The sequence below is a fragment of the Crocodylus porosus genome, unplaced genomic scaffold, assembly GCF_001723895.1.
Source record: "Crocodylus porosus isolate Cpor-Errol unplaced genomic scaffold, CroPor_comp1, whole genome shotgun sequence".
Taxonomy (NCBI): Eukaryota; Metazoa; Chordata; order Crocodylia; family Crocodylidae; genus Crocodylus; species Crocodylus porosus.
Window position 1 is genome coordinate 1026211 of NW_017728925.1, and position 8311 is coordinate 1034521.

At 48.0% G+C, this 8311-nt stretch overlaps 1 long non-coding RNA gene across 1 annotated transcript in view; it reads left to right on the forward strand.

Moving 5' to 3' along the window:
* The window catches only part of LOC109313790, a 17095-nt gene that overhangs the window by 7810 nt on the left and 974 nt on the right, over window positions 1-8311 (forward strand). Inside the window, exon 2 of the long non-coding RNA XR_002102145.1 lies at window positions 6449-6459. This is a non-coding gene — a long non-coding RNA (uncharacterized LOC109313790). The remainder of the gene's footprint in view (window positions 1-6448; window positions 6460-8311) is intronic.

An 8311-nucleotide genomic window follows, 5' to 3' on the forward strand; every position in this document is an offset into this window, starting at 1 on the left:
TCTGCGTCTTCATTTGTGGCTGTCTCAGAAGATGGCAATACTGTCATATAGGGCTTCTAAGTATTGTGTTTGCAAGTAGGAAAGGTTTACAAGCAACTAAGCATATTCAGAAACCTGAAAAATGTTAGCCCTGTGGGATCTTGCCTACCCCTCAGGAATATTAATTGCTATTTAATTGTTTGCATCCCAAAATGTTTTGTGCCCAACTGAAAATGGCAAGAGTAGTTTATCTTTGTGTTGGGAGGGCTCAAGCCCACCTTCAAGTTGGCTTGTCTTTTCGCGTGGAGGTGGAGGTGAGCTCAGTGGCCGAGCTAGCCCACCAGCCTGCCTGTAGCATGAGTTTACAGAGTTCAGTCACAGCGTGCTTTATCTAGAATCAAATCTGTTTCAAAGCAAACGAGTTAATTACTGGGCACAAAAGTGCAGGAACTGCTGACTACGAAAGTTTCTTGGGAAGCTACAGACTGGAAACTGAAAGTGGACAGAAGAGCATGGACAGTGTATCTAAACTATTACATCATATCGGCGGACAGAAATGTGCTGGCGTGTCCTTACCCCTTAGTCTATCCGGTGTTCTGACCCGGGTTTTATCAGAGGCTACACTCTTCTTCTCTGTGGTAGTAACACAAAAACTATCCCAAACCCCATTGATGCCCAGCACCGTTTGTGTAAGATGACTCATAGCTACTCCATCAGAAGCACCACCTCGTCTCTCTCCATATGGCAGCTGTTAAAGCTGGTCCTGGCTATGGACCAGCTAGTGTAACGTGTTCCATTTGGCCCTGGTCAAGAGCAAATGGTGAAACCTCAGTGGGAAATATAAAACTGGCCACCAAATTGGAAGTGCCAAGCATGACATTTCATGGCATTTGTGTCCATTGTAACATGTGGCATGAAAATAAAAGTAAACACATTAAAAATAAAGGAGAACATGATAAATATGGGTTAAAGAAAGCTTAACACCTTGTTCTGTCCATGCTGGCATCTGTTCAGGGAGATCACTGCTTATGCTGACTGCAGTTAGATTAGCCTGGTTGCCTGCAGGTTGCTGTCACTGAGGTTTTTCTTCCTGTCTGGCTTTGCCATTCCTATGACAAGGAGAAGTACAGAGATCCCAGACTTGTATGGGACCAAATGAGATTTCCTTGGTTAAATCTACTGGGAGTGGAAACATTAACATCGGGTGACACCGACGTTGATACTTGCAGCGTGGACTCTCTAAATTCCCAGTCTCTGTAGTAGGAGCTGAATAAGTCACAGGACCTGAGTGAATGCAGAGAGCTCCATGAAGATGAGAGTAATCCTTCCATTGAAAAAAGAGGTGTTATTGTGTTTAAGGCTTTGACTGAGGACCTAGAGGGTTTGGGTTCGGTTTTTGAGTCTAGCATACATGTCTTGCATGATCTCAGTCAAGTCACTTTGCCTCAGCTCAACAAAAGGACCAAAGTGCCTAAGGCAGGATCAAAGCCGAGGTGCTCAGACTCTGTGCTCAGCTGGCACCTAACTCCAGAGTTGTCTGAAGCACCTAAGTCCTGCCAGTTCTGAACAGATCAGCACGTAGTTCCCTGGGTGCTCACAGGCGAGCTGTGTCTCTGCCTCTTTTGCTTGAGGACTTTGATCCAGTAGGTTTGCCAAAGGCTTGACTATAGGACTGTCATGCTTATGCAGGATGCAGTGGTGGCTACCTTATAAAACGCAGCCAGAGAAGTGGCTGCCATCACATCTTTCCCATTTATACAGTCTTTCACTAGCTAGAGCACTCACTTAAGAAGTGGGTGAGCCAGACTCCACTCCCTCTTCAGCCTGAGAGGGCTCATTCCCTCACCTCCCACCTCCCTCAGGCTAGAGGCTATTCTGGGATGGGTTGTGGGTGGCCCTTCCTCACCCCTCCTGTAGCAGCTGTCATAGCTCCCATTATTAGACACCGAACTCCCCATGCACTGTACATGGAGCCCTGGGTGCGGACTCATAGCTATGGGTCCCACAGCTGGGGCCAGGTGCCTGAAAACTAGGTGCTGTGCGGCTGAACTTTGTAGTGTGTGCATCTCTCTGTGGATTTGGCCTAAGTCTTGATCTCTCCATTCCCTGGCTGTAAAACCATGGTAATAATACTACTAATGTCACTGCAGTGCCGTGCGGATAAGTGTTTCAGAGACAGGAGGTACTCTTACAGCCAGGAGCTCATGAAGTACCTGAGGCTCCCACTGCCATTTGGCGTAAGCAGCATGGCAGCAAGCTTGCAAAAACAGTAATACCTCATACAACAAGCAAAATAAGTCTGGGAGGTCACTGAGTCTACTAATTCTGTTATCATCCGCATGACTGTAAATACAGGATAACATCAGTGTGAGTCAGGGTGCCCAGCACCTACTGAAGCATTTTTGTAATTAACACTACTGTATGGTCATGGACCCCTGGGAGACAATAGAAAGTGCTTATATTTAGTGAAAGTGCCTAAGATTTTGTAGATCTGGGCAAAACTGGCTTTTGCGAATCTGGATAAATCATGTAGATCTCTTCCTGAGACTGCGATCCCATTAATATTACATATTTGACACCTTTCCTATGCCAGGTTCTTCTCAAAAACCTTCTCCTCTTTTTCCAGTGAGTGGCTTGTGCCAGCAACACTCTGATGGCATTCATACCTCCCAACTGCATTGAAGACAGAGCCAAAGCAGACAGGCGCAGAGAGAGGGAGAAGTACAACAGACAGTGGGGGAAAAGGCAATGGAGACGGGAAGGGCAACCACAGAGTTGCTTGCTCCTATCAGCTGGGAAAGAGGGGACTCTGAGCACCTCATTACTGTATATTCATAGATGCAGGACTACCAGCCCTGCCAATAACAATTTACCTATTAGGAGATTGCCTGACCTTTCCCATTATACAGCCTGTTTTCAGTTGCCAAACTTGAACCATTTTAATCTGACATTTCCCTGGCTAAATGCCTGTGTTAGGCTGAGGCATTCTGTTTATATGTTAGCAAAAATGGTTCAGCTGTTTCACAGAAAAAGGGTTTTTGGGGGGGTGGGAAATATTAATGGCAACTTTTTTTTCTTTAGAGTTCTAGTGCCCTCATGCACCGGAGCAGGGACTTGACATCTGCACAGCAATCAATCTGCCTGAATCTGGCCAAGTTATAAGTTATTTGTTAAATCTGCTTCAGAGAGACTTGCAAGAGCCCAGCAGCTAAAATCTCCCAAGTTCCTATCTTTTCAATCCTCTCACAGCTCCTGCTAGCGAGACTGCACGCACTATCCCCACACAGCAACTGAGCATACTGAAGCCCACAGGTACAAAGTGGCTAGCTTATACCTGTACAGGCTGCTCCCAGCTATATCAGGCTAGAGTGGGGCCAGACACCAGGGCTGAGAGCAGGGAGCCTGTGGAAAAATACCTTGGGATCACTTCAAGACTGTATCATCATAAGGCTTACGCAAAAGGGGCCCATGTTAAAATTGTATAGGCAACCCGAACTCAGGCATTTCCTACCTTTTGAGCGAACCTTAGTGATGCTCTACTAATGGAGGCTTTTTTGTGTGTAAATCTTTGGTGTTATCTTCACACAAACTGGCAATAAAATCATAAAATGAAGTGTAATTCACCCCTGTTGCCATTTCTGTGTAGTCTGTACGTAGACGCTCTTTTTCTGGATTAAGAGCCTCTTATTTCAGTGTTAACATAAACTGGTTTAAAAAAAAAAAGCCCACAACCAAAAGCATGAATGGTCTATTATGTTGGTGAAGGTGTGAATTACATCCCATTTCAAATTGTCAGTGCCTGCTTGCATATAGATCAGCTCGTACTGAGCAGCATTATTCTATAGCGCAGAATATCCAGGAGGGATGAGCTGTGTCATAATCACTAGTGTGCCATTACACACACACGCGCACACAAGCCCATTTTGTTTGAAAAAGGTAAAATGCACTTTTGATCTTTTCCTTTTCCAGGACCAGGGTCCTCTGTTTAACAGCTGGAAAATCCACGCCTTGTTTCTGTATGCAAGGAATTGACAGCATGCAAACGTGGAACGGAGCGAAGGCAGCACGCTCGTTAGCACGTCCAGCAGGGCTTGGAACGGTTTCAGTTGCCCCCCCACCCGCCTTACTTCCAGCACTATTAGACTATACCAACACTGCTTGCCTAGGCAAGGGAGCAATGGGAAATAAGAGCCCATGATATCTCTGTGCGAGCCACCTAATTCTTAGGGCAAGGTGCATGAGAGAAAGCTGATCAGGGGCTGATTAGAAAGTGGTGTATGGACAGACCATGGACTTTCCCTTCAGTTTTAGCTGTGCCAAGATAGCAGGGTATGGAGGGCATAGACTTAAAGTCAATCATTATCTCCTCTTGCATTGCAAGGGGGCAGTGGGAAGGGAAGTGCTCTTCAGAGGATGTCTCTGAGTCACAGGACCTCACCCCTTGTGATGTCTAACAGTCCAATCTAGCCCTTAATAACTAACCTATGCAAAAAGACAAAGAGTTATGTGTGGACAGCTTCCTTAGGTCACAGGATCCCATGTAAACTCCATGCCAGGAAAAGCAGAATAACATTCTGCAATGACAGCTACTGGAGGCTGAGCTGTTTGGCACTATTCGTACTTCAGCTTAGCCTTGGAAAGGATGTATTATTTAATCAGTGGCTCTCAGGGAATTTCTGCTTACCAAGGGAGGCACATAGCAAATTATTTTATTCAGTACAGAGAGGCTACTAAAGGGAAACCCTTTTGACACAGAAAATTGCCCAAGAGGATATTACTCGGGGGGGGGGGGGGAACCTTTGGGGAGGCAGCAAGCAGAAGCTGGAGAAAGGAAAAAGATCTCGCTTTGGTTGTTTATATCTGAGGTTTGAGAGACCCGGCACGAGCAGACAAAGGCTGTTCTGTGATACCCAGTGTGGGAAAAGTGTCAGTGACGATTCCGCTAACTTGGGGTTATTAAATCAATGTCATCTCCCTCCTCTGGCTATGCTGAGCAGGGGCTGGACCATTCAAGATGTGAATTCCATTACGTGAAGAGCCGCTGCTCCTAAAGAGACCCATTCTGCCACCCGCTCACCCCCCGCAGCATCCACCACAGACCGGAGTGCTGCTTAGATGGAGGAAGGAAGCCTGAATGTGGGTCTCCAGATGATAGAACTGATCCCAGAGTCAGTACAGAAACACTCCTAGTTTGTGCACGTGTCAATCCTCTATGGATGCAGACTCCTGTTATTTTCCAAGATCCATCCTTAAATACCGCACATTAGTTGACTTTGTAGCAGGAAATCCTACAATTTTCATAGCAGCCAACAGACATTGGGGGTGTTTGCTAGATTGGACCCTGACTGCAGGACTGAGCTGCATTGCTAGTTCCACTGGGGAACAAAGTAACAACTCAGCCAGGAAAATAGCCAGGCAATATTAATTACTGCCGGGTGGGGGCAGGGATCCATACTGGAGGAAAGCCAGAAAAAAATATACATCCATTTGTTAACACACATTTCAGCTCTGTTTTATGCTTCATCTTTGTCATTCAGGACAAAGCATGCATGCGCATTTCTGTGTCCCTCCCAGATCCAAGGCGGCTTTCTCACACCAGTTAGAGTTTCAGCGGCTAGACAGCCTGGGGGTTGCGAGCTCGGATTGTAGACAAACGGGTGACTGTAGCTTTCAAGAGCCCCGACAGACATTCCTCCTCACCCTTACTTTTGGTTCTTCCTTGCAAAACCAGTAGTCCCACCCAGTGATTTATCTGTTATGTTCGAAGAACAAGGAAGCCATGCAAAGGTCTGAATGCTGCAGACAGAGGAGGGGGAGGAAACGCGCAGTGCAGTGTCGTACGTCTAGCAAACGAACATGCAGAGCAACGGAGGGGGAAAAAAGAGCCAGGCAATGAAGAAAAAAACTTTCCCTTGGCTAGGGAAGTTTGGAGGCAGAGCTCACAAGGGGCCTTCAGCTCCTTTACGCATCAGGGGGATCAGTGGGACAGAGCTCAGTGCTTTAGGTTGAACGGAGCTCATTTCAGAAGAGGAGTGGCTGGCTGACGTCCTCCAGGGAAGTCTAACAAGTAGAGAGAGCAAAGCAGCCTCAGAGGCCTCCTTAAAGGGAGCTGAGGAGCCAAAGGGGCGGGCCCAGAGGCAGGGAGGGAGGGGGCGTGGCCCCCAGTTAATTCATTAAAATGTGTCGGAGAGCGTGGGAAAGACGGGAGCTTTTCTTCCCAGCGCAGAGACCCAGCAAAAGGAGAGAGAGAGAGAGAGAGAGAGGATAGCAATCAAACTACAAACACCCTCCGCTCACTGCAAGCAGAGAGGAAGCACAAGGCCGTGCTCAGGAACTGCCGCAGACAGTCACTAGGCAGGACCGGCCTTTTGGCTTCACCTTCCCCGTGAATCCGGCCTGAGAGCAGCAAAAATGACACAAATCCATCAAAAGCAGGAGCCTGCAAACAAACCAGTTGTGAATTTCTGAGGGTGGGGAGAGGTGGGATGAGGCCTGCTGCCTTGGCACAGAGGGAGAGGCCGGGAGCAGAGCTTTCTGGCCTTGTTCTTGGCTTCTGGTTTTGTCCCTTATGGTTTAGAAGTCTCTGCATTTAAACAAGAAAGAAAGGGGAAAAATAGTTCAAATATCATTAGTTGCAGGAAACAGACCCAGATGCCTGACAAGCTCTGGCAGTTTGCATCCCTATAATAAAAACGGAGAGGGATGGAGACACAGCCAGTGGGGGTGGGAGAAAGAACCTGACTAGCTGCTGGCCAGGGATTGAGAAAGCCCTGGCCTTCCCCGCCAGGTACTGAGTGCTCTCAGCATTCATTGGTTTCAATGGGAACTGAAGGTACAAAGCACAGTGCGGGAGAGGGTCCTAAACATCCTTACTCCACAGGTCAGGTTTACAGAGTACATAACCGGTCCCTGCTGCTGTACGAAGCAATCCTCTAACAACTCTGCGGGGAGGTGGAGGGTGCTACATCAATCCCCCTTCTAGTGGGAGCACCGTGACACAAGCCACCTCAAGGGACAGACCTCTGGAAGTGGAGATGGCATGGGCAGTTATTAGTACTAAAAGGTTTGGTCCTCCATATCCCTTCCTGACCTCCAACGCCCCAGGGGAGTGGATGGGTCCTGTCAGTGGAGTAAAAACTACTCCCTTGAGGCAGGATCTTCAGGATGGCTCACTTGCTTCAGTAAAAGATTCCAGGGCTGGGCACGCAAACACCCCTTGGCGTTGGGGCCATGGAGATTTAGGCCCCAAATCAGAACAATGAAACCTGTGATTAAGTCCACTGCAGTTCAAGGCAGAACTCAAGTATGTGCTTATGTCCCATTGACTTCAGTAGGACTGCAGCGCCTTAAGAGCTCAGGCCTTAAGTTAGCAGGTACATGGAGAGACCAGACAGCATGAAGCAAGGGCATATCAGGAAGCTGGCCTGCTTTAGGGACCTGAAAGAGGAGTGGGGAAGCTCACTTTAAAGCAGTGCTGCCCAGCAAAGCTTGACACCCCTTCTTTCAGACCCGCTGGTAATCACCCCTTGAGGTACAGGGCTGGGGAAGGAGGCAGGGACAGTCTTGACCTTGAATTTCCTGTTTTGTGACAGGTCCAAACAGCAGCTGATGTTGTTCAGCTGTGCAGTGCAAACCACATTTCAGCATCTCAGTGTAGCAGGAAGTTAGAAATTGCAAATGCCTAAATGCCTCTGGAATCTATGAAGAGTCTCTTTAAAATACAGGTCCTGATCCTAAAATGATGTAAGCACAAATTTAAGGTAACCCTCTTCCGCTGAGCTTGGTGGGACTACTTACATGCACTTAACTTGCTGCACTTTATGAGACTGAAGAATAGGAATCTCCTGATTCTGCAATTCGATTTATGTGGGTAGACAGTGAGGTTCACAAGGGATCTTTTGGGGGCTGCATTGACTTGGGCTGGTTGGACAGGTCCAGAGTTGAGTGCAGGGCCAATCCGGGTGGCACAAGGCCCAGTCCTGTGTACAGAAATGCCAGCTCTTAGTTTTCACTCAAAACTACCACTGAAAAATACTAGAGCAATTCTTCTGTTGCAAAGAATGCAGAAAGACCGTGATAGGTCAGGGTACATTTAACACTATGGATCCTGTTTGAAATCGCTGCATTTTTCCTGTGAATCAGATTTGCCCGCCCATGCTGAGGCACCCTGCGCCTTAGCCAGCCGCTCCGCGGTGTGTGGAGATGGGGGCAGCCCTGGTCTGGCCGCTCCCCCTTCTCCGCATGCCCTTCTCCACATCTCCGTGGCTGGCTGGTGTGCAGGGTGCCTCAGTGTGAGCCCTGCACTGAGACATCCTGCGCCCCAGTCAGCCCC